The sequence below is a fragment of the Canis lupus genome, chromosome 5, assembly GCF_048164855.1.
Source record: "Canis lupus baileyi chromosome 5, mCanLup2.hap1, whole genome shotgun sequence".
Taxonomy (NCBI): Eukaryota; Metazoa; Chordata; class Mammalia; order Carnivora; family Canidae; genus Canis; species Canis lupus.
The window spans coordinates 43,790,539-43,808,814 of record NC_132842.1 but is presented as its reverse complement, the minus strand read 5'-3'; the positions used below and the strand labels follow the sequence as shown (position 1 = coordinate 43,808,814).

Below are 18,276 nucleotides of genomic sequence, written 5' to 3'. Positions count from 1 at the left end.
GAAGTGGATCCCAGAAAATAAATAAGAAAAAGGGACTTTTTTGGTCAATCAGAGAAAGATAATTATCATACGATCTCACTTCTATGTGGAATTTAACAAACACAACAGAGGATCATAGGGGAAGACAGGAAAAAATAAAACAAGATGAAATCAGAGATGGAGACAAACCACAAGAGACTCTTAATCATAGAAAACAAACTGAGGGTTGCTGGAGAGGAGACGGATGGGGTAACTGGGTGATGGACATTAAGGAGGGCATGTGATGTAATGAGCACTGGGTGTTATACAAAATTGATGAATCACTGACCTCTACTTCTAAAACCAATAATAATACATTATATGTTAATTAATTTAAGTTAAAAAAATAACTTTAACCATAAAAAAGGGACTTTTTAGTGGAATACAATACATGGATGTATTATAAACATTTCTGGGACAAAGATGTGTAATAGATATTTGCTGACATCTGGGATGAGATCTAGAAGACATACTGGTATCCCTTCACTATACCTCTTGAAGCAGGTTGACTGTTGGACCCCCAGAAGATGTATCCAACCAGAACCTCAGAATATGCTCTTATTTGGATTAAAGGTCTTTGCAGATATAATTAAGATACAGATCTCTAGATGTAATCATCCTGGATTAGGTAGATCCTAAAACCAAGGACCAGTGTCCTTAGAAGAGACAGAAAACACAGAGAGACACAGGGGAAAGCTATGTGACTAGAAAGACAGTCAAAGTGATCAAAGTGATACATCTGCAAATCAAGGAAGCCTAAGACTGCCAAGACACCAGAAGCAAAAAAGGCATGGTACAGATTCTCCCTCAGGGCCTCCAGAAGGAACCAACCCTGCTAACACCTTGATTTTGGACTTCCAGAAATGTGAGAGAACAAATGCCTATTTTTAGCCACCATATTTGTGGTCATTTATTAGATAGCTCAAGGAAACTAACATACTCCTCTAACCCAAGGCAAGGGCAAGTCTGGCCCATCAAATTCTTTCATCTAAGAATATGAAACTGAATCAGCTAGATTGCGGTGGACAATGAGGCTCTCAGGTCGTAAGTGCTGGCAGATATGTTCTAGACATGTAAGAAAAGAATGAAGGTTAGGAAGACAGTGAAGAAAAGAGATAAGCAAAGGAGAAAGATCATGTGAGGGAAGTTCAGTACCCAACTTCCCAGCTGCTTATGTGGAACACATGGGATTCCGGTGCATTCTCTGCCTGTGGATATCCATGACACTACCTGCTATGTCATTCCAATACTATGCTGCTAAGTTATATTTCAATCTGTTTTTGTTCCTTGCAACCAAATGATCCCCAATATAACAAGGATGCTTGGGAGTAACTTGGTTTTAAGAAAATAAAAGGAGGTGGAAATAAAATGGCAGTTACTAAACAAATGAGCTATTTCAAAGTGTAAACTGATTAGGAAAGAAAAGGTTAACAGTTGGGAAATTTTACCAATAAAAAGGCACACTGAAAAGAAAGCAAGCAAGTTTTCTTTCATAAAGACAATGTTGATGGTTTCAGGCCCCAGAGTAAATATTCACATCAGGGGAGAAGTTGGAAAAAGAGAGAATATCCAAACAAAGACTGAAACAAATACAGGTCTACTAACCACAGTTCACATCCTTCCCCAGGGTAGGTCTTGTGGTCCTTCTGCCTTGGATTAGTTCTCAATATCTGATATGCCAATTGCTCAATTCTTTCAGTCTCTGAACATCTATTAGTATGTACTATGTGCCAAGGACTGTGGTAGGTCCAGCGTGGTAGCCACTAGCTACAGGTGGCTGCTAAGCAAGCAAAGTGCAATTCCAAACTGAGATGTGCTAGAAGTGTACTATAAACACCAGATTTCGAAGACTTACTACAAAAAGAAAGTAATATTCTTATTAACAATATTTCTATTGATTATATATTAAAATATTAAAATAACATCTTAAATGCATTGAGTTAAATATATTATAATTGTACTTTTTTTTTTCTTTTGGTAGTCTCCACGCCCAGCATGGAGCCCAATGAGGGGCTTGTACTTACAACCCCAAGATCAAGACCTGAAATGAGATCAAAAGTTGGACCCTAAACAACTAAGCCTGCCACCCAGGTGCCACTACTTTCTTTTACTTTTTAAAACAAGGCTTGCATTATATTTGTTAACTATAGCTGCTCTAGTTCTAATCCAGCCTTGCCTCAGCCTCTCTCCTCCCCCACTCTTCTGAAAATCAACTATATTTTTATACTCTCAAAGTTTGTAAATTTTCCATTAAGTAATCCATGCTTTTCCTTTACCTTGATCTTAAAACTTAAACATTAATAAAATAATCCAATATTATGATTATATGATTGGTAATCACAGAAGAATCAAGTAGTGTTTTGCACAGATAGAAAAAATAAATGTAATTCCATGTCCCTCAAATGGTCTTGCTCGATTGAGTATATTTCAAGAATCAAAGTCAACTGCATTACCTTTTCCTAAACTCTATTCCTCAAAATTATGGCACATTTATTCCTCCTATTTGGACAATGACTTTCTACTAGAGCTTTTTCTTTTTCCTGAAGTTATTATTTTCTCTTTTCTTAGTGATATGAGGAACCTACACCTTCACCTCATACTAAAATCATCCAAATTTTTCATCATATATTTTTTTAAATAAATCCATTTTCCTTATGAAGCATATTGGAACCAGCTACAATGAGGTATTGGCAGTAGGAGGTGGATGCAACAGGAGGAGTGCACAGGAAGTGAGGAAGCAGCACATCTCCTGAAAAGCTTAATTCTGAAATAAACATTGTGACGAGGACACATTGGTAGGATGCAAGGGAGAGGAGAGGGCATGTGTTTATTTGTCCTCCCAGAATTAAGAATGGGCTTGACTGGATGTATCTGTAGATTGGAGTCCTTTCCACCGGACAGCCTCAATCTTCCCCATCAAAATAGGAGAAACAGCCATTTGCTAAGAAAAGGATTTAAGGATCTCATTTACCTCATGAAAGGAGCACACCAGGGGCCAGATCCTGCTGAGGACAAGGATAACTAAGTGGCACTCAGGATCTACATGGCTGAAGAATGAGAACTGGTAAAAAACATCCTCAGATTTCTGTGGCACTTATCTGAAGACTTCAGTTCTTTATTATTTCAAGAGAAAAGAACTATAGTGTAAAATCAAGGAATATGTTCCAGGCACAGATCAAAGGAAGGTTTCTGTTTCCATTACTGTTTCCTTTAATAAACTCTTGACTCATTCCCTCTTCCTGTTTTAATAATTATAACGAGATAATTACATAGTAATCTGCAAATTAACTCTATTAAAACTATAAGAATCTCTGGCAGCCTTTCTCATCTAGGCTCCTCATCTGAACTGCAAACCAGAATTTAAATGACTATTTCACTTCACAAAGAATGAAAATAATTAGTACCAATCCAGATGACAGAAGAGAACTTCACTTACAAGATGTACAATATAATATTACATACAATTGATGTCTTCAGGGTATTAGCTTAATTCTCTCACAGAACTCCAGCTGAGAAAGACCAACTGAGGTGGATATCCAAAAAGGTAGCTGGAATTACTGAATTTTGAGCAATTACAGTATTCTTTTTTTTCAATTACAGTATTCTTAAAATACATTGGTGATCTTATAAATTGACACCCTGAAGAATTAACACTCCTTTAGATTAATAAATTCTGATTTTCAAAATAAATTCCTAAATTGCATAGTTATACTTTCCATAGTTCTTTTTTTAAAAAAGATGTGTTTGTTTATTTGAGAGACAGAGAGAAAGCACAAGTAGGAAGGGCAGGGGGAGAGGGAGAGAGAACCTTAAGCAGACTTTGAGCTGAGTGCAAGACTGATGTAAGGTTCAATCTCACAATCCTGAGATCATGACCTGAGTGGAAACCAAGAGATGGATGCTTAACTGTGTCATGCAGGCACACCCCCTTTCTATAGTTCTTAACTCTATACCTGCAAGAAGCAATGATCCCATTTCCAGGGTTTGGGATTTTAATCCGCTAATGAAGGAATGGTGTATAATTCCACTAATTTAACAAAGGAAAACTATAGTAAAACTCCAAAACTGCTGTGTGCACAATCTCACTTCCAGAGGAATGATGATGTGAATGAGGCACTTTAAAGTGGATTTCTGATACTAACTAGCCCTACAAGATATGTTAAGCAGAAAATTTTAAGTGGAAAACAAAAATCACAGAGTAATAAATATCAGAGGCACAAAAGCAAAATTTAAATTTATCTGTAAAAATCAGTCAAGAGAAACATAAAGTAAAAGGAAGTAAAATATGGTATCAAAACATGGAGGGGAGTGTAGTAAAGAGTGAGTTGTAAAATAAGTGACCAACAGCTTAATATAGACTGCTATATGCAGAAGTTGTTACATATAAACCAAATGGCAATCACAAATAAAAAATAAAAAGTAATAGATGGCAAAAAAATAAGGAATCCAGCTATACAGGCCTACCTCAAGAAGCAAGAAAAATCTCATATAAACAACCTAACCTACATCAAAGGAACTAGAAAAAGAATAACAAAATCCACAACCAGTAGAAGGAAAAAGATAATAATAAAGATCAGAGCAGAAAAAAACAAAATAGAAACTAAAAAAAATAGATCAATGAAACCAGCAACCAGTTCTTTGAAAAGATCAACAAAATCAATAAAACTTTAGCTAGACTCATCAAAAAAAGAGAGGAATCAAATAAATAAAGTCAGAAATAAAAGAGGAGAAATATCAACACACATAAATACAAAACGTTATGAGACTATTAGGAAAAATTAAATGGCAACAAATTAGACAATCTAAAGGAAATAGATAAATTCCTAGAAACATATAACCTCCCAAAATTGAAACAGGGAGAAATTTTCTTTTGACAAAGGAGGCAAGAATATGCAATGGGAAAAATATAGCCTCTCCCAACAAATGGTGTTGGGAAAACTGGACAGTTGCATACAAAACTATGAAACCGGGCCACTTTCTCACACCATACACAAAAATAAATTCAAAATGGATTAAAGACCTAACTATGAGACCTGAAACCATACAAATCCTAGAAAAGAGCACAGGCAGTAATTTCTCTGACATTGATTATAGCAACTTTTTTCTACATATGTTTCCTGGGGTGAGGGAAACAAAAGCTAAAATAAATTATTGGGACTTCACCAAAATAAAAGGCTTCAACACAGCGAAAGAAACAATCAACAAAACTCAAAGACAACCCACTGAATGGGAGAAGACATCTGCAAATGACATCTCAATAAAGGGTAAATATCTAAAATATATTAAGAACTTCTATAACTCAGCAAAATGAAAATAATTCATTTTAAAAATAGGCACAAGACATGAGCAGGTATTTCTCCAAAGAAGACCTCCAGATGGCCAACAGATGAAAAGATGCTCATTATCACTCATCATCAGGAAATGCAAATCAAAACTTCAGTGAGAAATCAAGTCACACTTGTCAGAACGGCTAAAAAAAAAAAAAAAAAAAAAAAAGAATGGCTAAAATCAAAAACACAAGAAAAAAAGAGGATGTGGAGAAACAGGAACCCTCATATACTCTTGGTGGAGTACAAACTGTGCAGCCACTATGGAAAACAGTATGGAGTTAACTCAGAAAGTTAAAAATGGAAGTACCCTATGATTAGAAAAAATACAAATTCAAAGGGATACAGGCACCTCTTTATTTAATGCCACATTATTTACAATAGCCAAACTATGGAAACATCCCAAGTATCCACTGATTAATGAATAAATAAAGAAAATGTGGTATATTCACAATGGAATAATATTCACAGCCATAAAAAGAGTGAAATTTTGCTATTTGCAACAATATCCATGGAACTAGAGATTATAATCCTAAGTGAAATACTAAGCCAGTCAGAGAAAGACAAATACCTATGATCTCACTCTAATGTGGAACTTAAGAAACAAAACAAATGAGCAAAGGAAAAAAAAAAAAAAAACAGGAGATGGTAATATTGTTGAATATAATAATGTACAGAATTGTTGAATCACTATATTGTACACCTGAACTAATATAACACTATATGCTAACTATACTGGAATTTTAAAAAAATTAAAAAATACAAAATAAAGTGGAGTTTTAAAATCTATTTTTCTGAAATAGAATCATATAACTTTAAAGGAGACTCTTAGAAATGGATCCATTACATTATCATGCCAAGAGTTAATGCAGTATTGTGCTTTCTGCGAAATTCTACAAGCCTTTCAAGAATTTACCTCATTAATTAATCTTCAAAAATGTTTAAGATCCATGAATAAAAGAAAACATTATTTGTATTTTCATATAACTAAATATGTCTCACAAATACCAAATCATTTTTCCACATCATTACATCTAAATCATTATACAAAAGAAGAAATGATGTACACAGATAATAGTCATGCTTTCTTTTCTGTGTTAGTATCAGCTGAGAACTAGTCAGTGTGTGCCAGAACCTGGTTTTTCCAAGTAGAGTCTAGGAATTAGCCATGTGAGTATTAACTAGCTTGTTTAGAAATGCAAATCATCAGGATTTGTTAGGCCTGCATCATCTCAGCTCCAATTATCCCTCTGCCAAATCCTGCTTCCTATCCCTTCCTTTCAGAAGCATTGATAAACATGCCATGCCCAAGGTAAAGCAATCACAGTAAATTCCCACAATAAAGACAAAATTTCCATGTTTATGTGCAGCTTGGCACCTGGCAGTATATTAGGTACTGCATAGATTATTAGTTGAACAAGTGGATACAGCTGTCTGCCTTGGAAATCTCAGAGCAATCTTTCATAACCAAATTATGTATTTTCTATAGTAGTGTTTTCCAAATTTACAAATCCACCCTCACTTTTGATTAAAAAAAAAAAAAAAGTAATTCACTCTCCTTTGTAGAAACAGCACAGTGACTCCTCTAGTTGAAAATCTCACATATCGAAGATATCATCAATCCTCTCTGTATATCCCACGAGGCCAAGAAAATTTGGTCTAAATTTATTTCTGTAATCTGTATCATGAAAATAATAGTCTTCTTTTTAGTTTTAAATAAATGAATCTTTTTCTTCAGCCAGTTATTTTGTAACCTTTCATCTCTTACTTGTTCATTTTCTTTAGACAAGGCATGCCACTTACATAATTCCATCACAGAGGGCCCTGCTCTTAAAAAGTCCCTAAATTAGGGTTAATGTCTTGCTACTACTGTCTTGACATTCTTGATTATTTTGCAACAAGGGTCCCCGCATTTTCATTTTGCATAAAGCCCTGTGAATTATGTAAGCTAGTCTCATCGGCAGATTTGGTTCTTAATGAGGGGGTAGCAATCAAAATCATCAGTGAAAGACATTCTTCCCCAAATATAAATAACAGGGCCCCACCTCCCGAAATTCTGATTTAAGAGGTATGGGGTGGGATCTGTACATGTATAATTCTTAAGACACACATATTTAAGAAAAAGTCCATGGTACAAATTCTACCTCATAACTAATCACATTGCTTTAAATAAGTTCTACTCAAAAAAACAAAACAAAACAAAAAAGCTCCTGATGGCTTTTAAGTAGGAAAGGCATTACTTGGTCACTCATAGTATTAGTAATTGATCACTCCAAGCTCTAATTGTTTCTACGTCCTGGGAAATCTGTCTACTCATCCACTAAATATTGACTCCTTTGGGGGTTTTGTCCTAGGCCTTTTCTTCTTTCTCTACATCTCATTCCTCAGAGGTCTCAACCATCATCTATGGATATCAGTTATTTATAACAACGTAGTTTATCATATAAAACATTATGGTTTTTCTATTTGAAACCTTATTTACTAAATATTTCAATTTATTTTTTTCCTTTTTATTCAATTACAATAATTTACAGTGTTACCTTTGTTTCGGGCATACAAAATAATGAGTCAACTATTCTATAAAGTATCAAGTACTCATCATAATAAAAGCACTCTTAAACCCCTTCAATTTTTCTTTTATAGCTTCTTTATTTACAATATTGATTGAGACGTTTTGAGATTTTTTTATACATTTAAATCTTTATATATTTAAATACCTACTCCATATGGAATTTGTTGGGGCCAGGCGGGAAGGGAAACTCCTCAATATGGCGGATACGCCAAAATGGCTGAGGTTCCTGTCACCACCTCCACTTGGGACGACAGCTTGAGCAGACCCTTACACCTCTCCTTTGGACTTCCCCAACCGAACCCAATGCCCTTCAAACCCCAGAGGAGGAAGTCACCTTTGACTGGTCGAATTGCAATCCTTCCTTTGCATAGTGAGGGTCACTCTGACTGGTTGGATTGCAATCCTTCCTTACAACGTTATGTAAACCCCCTACCACCGTGTCTTGGCGCGACTTCCTCGACTCACTCTCTTTCCCCTGTGAGTCGTGGAACCTCGCCCGAGGGTGCCTGCAATAAAATCTGTTCTTGGACCCTCGCTTGCCTTGGCGGTCTCATTTCCATCTAGTTACTAAAAAACTTAACAGAATTTACTTTGCATTCTTCCACTTCTTATTCTACTGAATCAAAGTATCATTTTTTTCATTGATTAATTTCTGGATTTTTCTTCCAATTCTAGGATCTATGTTCTGGAAGTGTGCAGTATATGTGAGGGGAAAGGGAAGAAGAAAAAATTTGTTACCCAAAAGGTCCTGTCATAATCTGGAAATGAGAGCTGATTCACATTATGTACACACTGTGCATTTATTTTAAGGGCCCAGAGGAGCAGATAAAAATAAATAAAAGTCTAGGCACTAGAGAAGCATAGGATCCATACAACTTGTACTATTATTGGCATGCTTATTTTATTTCATGTCAGCAAATCAGCTTTGGGCAAGTTAAAGGTGAAGCCAGAGACCACAGGAATCCTCTGCAATTTAATTAAGTATTCAGAAAAATGGAAAAATATTTGACACAGATAGCATCTTATATGATGGATAAACCAAACCAAAAAACTGAAAAATATTTATGTAGATAATAGGTATTGCAAAGACATTACAAATAGAAACATTATAACCAAGTTGGGATAAAGGTTTCTTTCCTGACAGATTTATGTATACTCCTCATCTTATTACAAGATGTGTGTTGCTGCTGCTACTTTTATTTTTGCAGCAGCACTCTATGAAATTCTACATTAAAGTGGGGAGACTTTTGTGTTATTTTTGTAACATGACCTCTGCTTCTGAGATGACTTGTGTTTGTGGAAAGTATTATTGCTAATTCAATGTTATAGAACACTGAATTTAGCCTCAAGCTTAGAATGTAGAAAATTGCAAGAAAATGTCACTTCCACCTTAACAACAACAAAAACAGCCAGATGATACACAAAAATTTTTCTTGAGCCCATAAAGGAGCTGAGACCCTAAGGCAACCAATAAAAGGAATTCTAAAGAGGGACAAGTTCCTGCAAGGAGAGGCAGAACAGACAAATTGCTTTACCTTAAACAAGAACAGGAGAAAGAACTGGCCACCCTACAAGCAAGACTTGAAACAAATCCTTAATGCCAAGTGTGGGCTAGCTTGTCTTTTTCAAATAGTTGGAGAAGCCAGCCACAAACAAGCTCTTTATCAGAGAGTGCTCCACTGAGTATTCACAAGAAAGACTGGGGATGGGGCAGGAAACTGATCTCACACACACCCAACCCCTCCTCAGTGAAGCAAATGGCAAGGTATCCTCAGTTATCGGCATCATAGGACAAAGAACACTCTCACCACAGGGCACAGACAAAACTCCACTGCCTCTGTAGGAGGAATAAAAGCAAACCCTCTGGATTTTGCTAAAAAGTCCCTAAATTGGGGTTAATGTCTTGCTACACAAGCCACACACAGATTCTCAACTCACTGAAACAGTGAAATAATGTGGAAGAGGGCAGGAAATCCTTTCACCCAGTACTCAAGACACATTGATGGCCTGCCAGAACAAGTACGTCTATTTTCAGATATAAAAAGTATTTACCTGAGTCTCTACACATAACTGGAATTTGAGCAAAATGTGTCAAGATATAGTTAGCAGAATTAAACTAACATATAACTCAGATATTGGAGCTATCAAATGGAAACTTTAATAATTATATGAACAGCTTGGTGAAAAATATTTAAATCATGTCTACGGAGTTTTTTTTATATGTCATCCAACAGGATAGTTTTGAGATGTTAATATTCCACTCTCTTATCTTTCCATTCTTCCATATTACTGGCAAGAAACCAGGACCACTGTTATTTCTTTGACTTAAGAATGTCAACAAACTAGAAATGTCCACCTGAAGTACAGGACTCTTCGTCTTTAGGGAGAGCCCAGATTAATAGAAAAGGTACCTCAGGGAAAGGAGAGGGAGTGCCTTGATGAGCAGCAGAGAGTAAGGGTAAGAAAGCTCCTACCCATCCTCAGACTGAGAATAGATTAAGAATTTGTAGGCTCAAAAAAAAAAAAAAAAAAAAAAAAAAAGAATTTGTAGGCTCTATGAGCTTGATGTGAAGGGCCTGCCCAGGGCTTTGGTGGTGCTCATGACCTAGAATCTCAGCCAACTCTAAGTTTATGTGTTGGGTGAGAGTGATCCCCAATAATGACTGAGATAAGGTTCCTACTAGTCCAATCAGATAAATGAAAGATTCAAAATGAATTTTTAATTTGTGATATTACATTCAAGAGTATAGAACAGGATTCCTATCCTTGTTTTCAATTTTATCATTATGTAATAATATATATTCTGTGGTACACAGCTTCTAAAAGGTCTCCCACTGATCTTGCCTTTTGTTATTCACACTCTCTGTAATGCTCTGTTGAGTTCAGGTTGGAACTAGTAACTCATTTCTAATTAATAGAGAACAGTACAGGTGATGATGGGATGTCACTTTTGAGATCACGTTTTTAACTTCTTTCCCACATTCTCTTGCTCATTCACTTGTCCTAAAGAAGCCAGCAGCTATGTTGTAAACTGTGCTACAGAGATGCACACATGGCAAAGAACTCACAGGGCAGCCTTTGATCAACAGGTTGTGAGAAATGGAGGCCTTCAGGCAGGCCAACAATCTGAGAGGAACTAAATCTTGTGAACAATAATTTGAGCTAGCTTTGTAGCAGATCTTTGCCAAGTCCTGAGATGACTAAATCCCAGCCAATACCTTGACTACAGCTTTGTTAAACACCCAGAAACAGAGGCCTTAGCTAAGCCACAGATTCTCAACTCACTGAAACAGTGAAATAATGTGGCTTTATGGCACTCAATTGGAGGTAATTTATTTTTTTTAAGATTTATTTATTTATTCAGATTGAGAGAGAGAGAGAGAGGCAGAGACACAGGCAGAGGGAGAAGCAGGCTCCATGCAGGGAGCCTGACGTGGGACCTGATCCCAGGTCTCCAGGATCACGCCCTGGGCTGAAGGTGACACTAAACCGCTGAGCCACCTAGGCTGCCCTAATTTATTTTTTTTAAAGATTTTATTTATTTATTCATGAGGGACACAGAGAGAGAGAGAGAGAAGCACAGACACAGGCAGAGGGAGAAGCAGGCTCCATTCAGGGAGCCTGACATGGGACTCAATCCTGGGTCTCCAGGATCACATCCTGGGCTGAAGGCAGCACTGAACCGCTGAGCCACCTGGGCTGCCCTGGAGGTAATTTATTATGCAGTAGTAACTAAAACAGATTTCAAGTAGGAAAGTTATTAGTAAACATCTATCTACACATAGTATTTCTTTCTAAAGTAGGTCTGGACAGTAGTTCTTTTTTAAATTTTATTTGAGAGAGAAAAAGAGAAAGCATGAATGGGGCGGGGGTAGAGGGAGAGGAAGCAAGTTCCCCGCTGAGTGGGGAGCCTGAGGCAGTGCTCAAACCTAGGACCCTGGGAACATGACCTGAGCTGAAGACAGATGTTTAACCAACTGAGCCACCCAGGAGTCCTGTCCAGTATTTTTTTTTTTTTACTTACTTACTTAACCCAGGGCTGATTATGTCACATGTCCTCCTTAATGTCCATTGTCCAGTTACCCCATTCCCCCACCCCGTCTCCTCTAGCAACCCTCAGATTGTTTCTTATGCTTAAGAATCTCTTATGGTTTGTCTCCGTCTCTGATTTCATCTTGTTTTACTTTTTCCTCCCCTACATAACTGTTGTTTCTTAAATTCTACATAGGAGTGAAATCATATAATTGTCTTTCTCTTATTTTGCTGAGCATAAGATCCTCTAGTTCCAACCACGTCATTGCAAATGGCAAGATTTCTTTTTTTGATGGCTGAGTAATATTCCATTGTATATATACACCACATTTTCTTTATCCATTCATCTGTCAATGGACATCTCAGCTTTTTCCATAGGTTGGCTATCGTGGACATTGCTGCTATAAATATTGGAGTTGCAGGTGCCCCTTCGGGTTACTATATTTGTATCTTTGGGATAAATACCCAGTAGTGCAATTACCAGGTCACAGGTTAGCTCTATTTGTATAACTTTTTGAGGAACCTCCATACCGTTTTCCAGAGTTGGCCAGTAGTTCTTAAGCAAGGGTGCATATCAGAATAAGGCAGGGCTAAGGGGAATGTAGGAATGGTGAAATATAGAAGAAAAGCAAAGTGGAGGTAACAGAAAAAGGGAAGACAAAGTCCACTTTGTTCCAATGAGATTCCAATGCCTCAGTTCAGTCGAAGGCAGCTGAGGCTGTCAGAGCCATTGTCCCAGGACAATGATCTCCTTGTTAAAGGGCCCTGGCTTAGGACATTCCTTAAATGGTCCCTTAAGATTCCTTGGTTCCCTGTTCCTATCTCCCATTTGGATTTGGTTTATTTCTTTCTTTTTTTTTTTTTAATATTTTACTTATTTATCCATGAGACACACACACAGAGGGTTGAGAGAGAGAGAGAGAGAGAAGCAGAGACACAGGCAGAGGGAGAAGCAGGCTCCATGCAGGGAACCCAACATGGGACTTGATCCCAGGTCTCCAGGATCAGGCCCTGGGCTGAAGGTGGCGCTAAACCGCTGCCCTGGATTTGGTTTCTATGCTGCATGGAAGACAAATCAGAGTGAAGAAGGATTCCACTAAGATATCATCAGAATCTTATCCCTAGACCTTATTTTGGGACAGCTTTAGCAGTCAGATTTTAGGAAATGGCTCGAAGTGATCCTACAAAAGCTCATAGAACATTCCTTGTTTAATTCATTTATTCTATCCTGGCAAAGCTTATGCAACAGCTCACAGCAATCCTGACACAGTACAAAGAGATATCACTTCATGTGTGTAGTATCTTTACAACTAACTCCCTCAGGATCATGAGCTACCAAATGAGGCAAGTTTCATTTTCAGTCATGTCATATTTCCCAAAAGTACTAAGCAAGATTTCAAGTTATTTCCAGAAAAGGCTGGCATACTTAGGTTCAAACAATCCCTACAAAAGGTAAATAAACCTCAGTGAGGGGAAAAAAAACAACATAAATTTGATAGATAGGTGTTTTTAGTCTATTGGTGACCTTTATAGGATCTAAAGGCCTTTTGTCAGAAAAAAATATCAGAAAACTTACTCTTCTCAGGTAGCTAAGAAATACTTTACTCAATTATGGGAAGCTCTCATACTTAAATATGTGGTAACAACCATTAAAGAACAATCATTCAAGGCAGCTCGGGTGGCTCAGCGGTTTAGTGTCACCTTCAGCCCAGGGCGTGATCCTGGAGACCTGGGATCAGGTCCCACGTCAGGCTCCCTGCATGGAGCCTGCTTCTCCCTCTGCCTATGTCTCTGCCTCTCTTTCTCTCTCTCTCTCTCTCTCTCTCAAATAAATAAAATCTTTAAAAAAAAAAAAAGAACAATCATTCAGATATTAACCTCTCTGCTTCAGAATTTCCCATTATATGCCCTTCTTAATCTATACCCTATATTTAAAATCTATCTCATCAGAACATGTTAGGAAGGTCTAAAATGTAGATGCCAAAGACATAAAATGCCAAATTCATGACCTGATATAGGTAGTTTATGAAGATAAGACAATATAAAAAGATACCACATCTCTTCAAACAATTCCATTTATAGCTGCATCAAAAAGAATAAAATGCCTAGGAATAAACTTAACCAAGGGGGTGAAAGACTTGTACTCTGAAAAATATAAAACACTAATTAAAGAAATTTAAGATGACACTAACAAATGGAAAGATATTCATGCTCATGGATTGGAAGGACTACTATTGTTAAAATGTCCACATTACCCAAAGCGATCTACAGATTCAATGCAATCTCTATCAAAATACCAGCAGCTTTTTTCACAGAACAAAAAATAGTAACTAAAATTTATAAGGAATCACAAAAATCCCCAAATAGTCTAAGAGATCTCGAGAAAAAAGAACAAAACTGAAGGTATCACAATCCCAGATTTCAAGATATACTTACTACAAGGCTGTGGTAATAAAAACAAGATGGTACTGGCACAAAAAAAATGACATAAAGATTAATGGAAAAGAAGGTCCAGAAATAAACCCATGTTTATACAATCAATTAATCTACAATACAGGAGGCAATAATATACAAGGGGGAAAAGACACTGAAACCAAAGACTTTATGATGCTGATACTTTTGATTCTACCCAAAAGTGTCAATGAAAGGTTTCACACAATTAGATCCCAACTGTTATCTGGCTGACATCAACTATAAAATGCATCCTGATTTCAAAGATACTAAAACCTAGGAAAATGTACATCCTGCAATAGATCAAAGTAATTTCAAGTCTTCAGCAGTGATTTTGTACTTGAGGAGTCCAGCTTCTGTCCAAATTTAAAAAACAAAACAAAACAAAACTTCTATGACATTTCAGGACTGACCAAAGGCAATTACAAACACTTTACCTGGCAGGGCTCACAGGAGAAAGCTGTCCTCCTCTCCACTCAGATATGGTATAAAGCCAGCCCACTGCAATTTCTCCAAGTTGCTGCAAGACTCAGACCTAGGTGACTCCATTTGGAGGTCTCCATATGGGGGAAAACTGGAAGACTTAATACTTTTCCATTTTGACTTAATACTTTCCCACTCCTAATCCTCCCTTTTCCTCTTCCTTCCACTGTAGTCTGTAAATCTGCAGAAGCCTTTTTGTGGCTTACTCAACAGTGAGCCAACACCTCATATTCATGCGGATGCTAATGACCTCCAATTAGTAGGCCAATTCATAGGGAGAAGTGTAACGGGGGAGTCTTTCTCTGGTGTAGACTGTTTATACAATTACAGTAAGTGAGAACTTGACTGTAGTGGATAGAACTGGAGGGTATTATGTTGAGTGAAGTAAGTCAATCGGAAAAGGACAACCATATGGTTTCACTCATATGGGGAATACAATAGTGAAAGGAATCATAAGCAAAAGGAGAGAAAATGAGTGGGAAAAATTAGAGAGGGTGACAGAACACGAGACTCCTAACTGGGAAACAAGAGGTAGTGGAAGGGGAGGTGGGCAGGCGGATGGGTGACTGGGTGATGGGCACTGAGGGGGGCACTCGATGGGATGAGCACTGGGTGTTACAGTGTTATACTATATGTTGGCAAATCGAACTCCAATAAAACTTGACTGTCACTTTTATTTTGGCTTGTTTAATCCAGTACTCTGGCACATGGCAGCTCAGCTGAGCTTCTGTGGATCAGTCATGTAGAATGCAGGAAAGTAATTTGAACACAAAGCATGGCAACAGTCAGAGGTTCCTAAGAAGTTTATTAGCCAGAATTCCCAGATTCTTCTCATTTTCTGTGTACTCAAGCTAATGTTGATCAACTGCTACTTATTAAAACACTGAGTTGGATTGCTACACATGATAAAACTTATTAATCAAATGGAAACAATTCACAACTCCGTAAATCAGTATTTGGATGACAAACTACTTGATTCTCATGAGAAAGGAATTCAAGGGAAGAAGAAAGTTACCTCAACTATGGTAATCAAGGAAGGCTTTGTGGAAGAAATGCATCTTTGGTAGAGCACTGAACTAGTACAATTTGGGTAATTAGTGGACAAAACATATACATATTAGAATATAATATTCCCATTTTCTTTTTTTTTTTTTAATTTTTATTTATTTATGATAGTCACAGAGAGAGAGAGAGATAGAGAGGCAGAGACATAGGCAGAGGGAGAAGCAGGCTCCATGCACCGGGAGCCTGATGTGGGATTCGATCCCGGGTCTCCAGGATCACGCCCTGGGCCAAAGGCAGGCGCCAAACCGCTGCGCCACCCAGGGATCCCTAATATTCCCATTTTCAAAGAATATAAAGGTCCTTTTCTAACATTGAGGAAATTTTTCCAGGTTAGATTTTTTTCTTTTTGTAAATTAACAACAAAGTATTTTCCTCTACAGAGGGACACGGAATGGGATATATGATTATTTTTCATATTTGCAGTCTTAAAATTATTTTGACTACATACATTTTCCTTTGATTTGTATACTCCAAACCCAAAGTAGTGGATTACAGAAAGTGTATCTTGAATATTTTGCCATAGTTGTTTACCTAATCCATTATGTGGCATTTAATACGCAATCTGACCAGTTACCAGCCATTGGGTTGGAAAGAGGCATCCTCCAATAAGGTGTAGCCACTCTGGTCTAAATAGCTGCACTTCGAAAGCTAACTAGGAATAACAGAGTTTTGGAAAAGAAGCCTGGCTTCCCTCCAGCTGTTCAATTAAATTAGCTTATTCAATTTGCCTCACTTTCAACTCCACTTAATTGAAAATAGTTTTGATATTATTTTCAAACCACAAATATTTGAGTACTTTCTTGATGCCAGAAAAAAGTTTGTGCTTTCCCTAGAGCCTAGATTTCAAATTCAGTCTAGAATTCTAGAACTGCACTGTTGATACAGAAGCCAGTGACCACATGTGGCTACAGGACACTCCTAACATAGCTAGTGCAACTGAGAAATTTTTAATTTTATTAATCTAAATTTAAATTTTAAAACAGACTTGCTTTAGTTATTGGAAAACTTTTAAATATGTTTGGCACAAATTGAGTATGTGAACCTATACTGGATATGTGAATCACTATGTATTATGTATATTTTACTTCAACTACTATTGAAGTATTTCCAATGAAAACCACGTACAAAACGAGATGTGAAGTAATTATAAAATGTGCAGTTGATTTCAAAGACTTAGTACAAAAAAAAGTAAAATATATCTCATTAATTTTTATATTGATTACATGTTGAAATATTTGGGATGCATTGTTTACATATATGACTCACACTGTGTTACTAAAGTACAGCACAGCTCTAAATCAAGCTTTGCCCATAGAAATCTTAAACACAGGGCTATTTAGGAAGCTCTACTACGTGTACCTCAACTCCTGCTCCTTTTTGTTCTGTTCCCTTTCTTCTTTTTTCCCCTTGTTTGCTTCTTCCTCCTCCAACAGTGACATGCACTGGACTCTTAAGAGCTACAGACTGCTCACCTAGGGTTTAGAGGATTCAAGGCAATCCATCTCTTACTGATCCAAAATTTATTTTTTTTTTAAGATTTCATTTATTTATTCATGAGAGACACAGGGAAAGAGAGACAGAGACACAGGCAGAGGGAGAAGCAGGCTTTATGCAGGGAGCCTGATGTGGGACTCGATCCCAGGTCTCCAGGATCATGCCCCTGGCTGAAAGTGGCACTAAACCACTGAGCCACCAGGGCTGCCCTGATTCGAAATTTATTAACGATAAGAAACAATGGAGTGACACCTGGGTGGCTCAGTGGTTGAGCGTCTTTGGCCCAGAGTGTGATCCCGGAGTCCTGGGCATCAGGCTCTCCGCAGGGAGCCTGCTTCTCTCTATATCTCTGCCTGTCTCTAATGAATAAATAAAATCTTAAAAAAATAAAAAAAGAGAGAGAAACAGTGGAATGACTTAGCAACTCTAACATATTAAGAGGATCTTAGGAACTTTCAGGAAAGGTGTCAAAGAAACAAGCTTCGCATTTCCCCATGGACAGTATCAGAAGTCATTTTCAAATAAGCCACTAAAAACCTCTTAAACACTTTTGAGTTTTAAGATTAAAAAAAATAAGTTTTAAAATCACAATGTCCTAACATATTAATAAAAGATAAGGTAATTAGCTTATTCTAAACTACATTTATTTTATAAATATATCAGATATTAAAAAATAAAATTATAATGGAAAAGATCTTTCAGCAAAGCATTTTAGCCATCACAGAATGGACTCATTAAGTTATCATTATCTGTACTTCTAATAGTCCCTTCTCCAACTCCTACAGCATTTTCAGGCCACACAAAGAGAATGGTAGGTGTCTTCCTTAGCAGTTT

General features: G+C 37.1%; 1 protein-coding gene across 3 annotated transcripts in view; it reads right to left on the bottom strand.

Annotated features, from left to right (window-relative positions):
- The window catches only part of IL31RA (interleukin 31 receptor A), an 84,981-nt gene that overhangs the window by 63,979 nt on the left and 2,726 nt on the right, over positions 1-18,276 (bottom strand). The gene's annotated exons all lie outside the window — the stretch shown is intronic.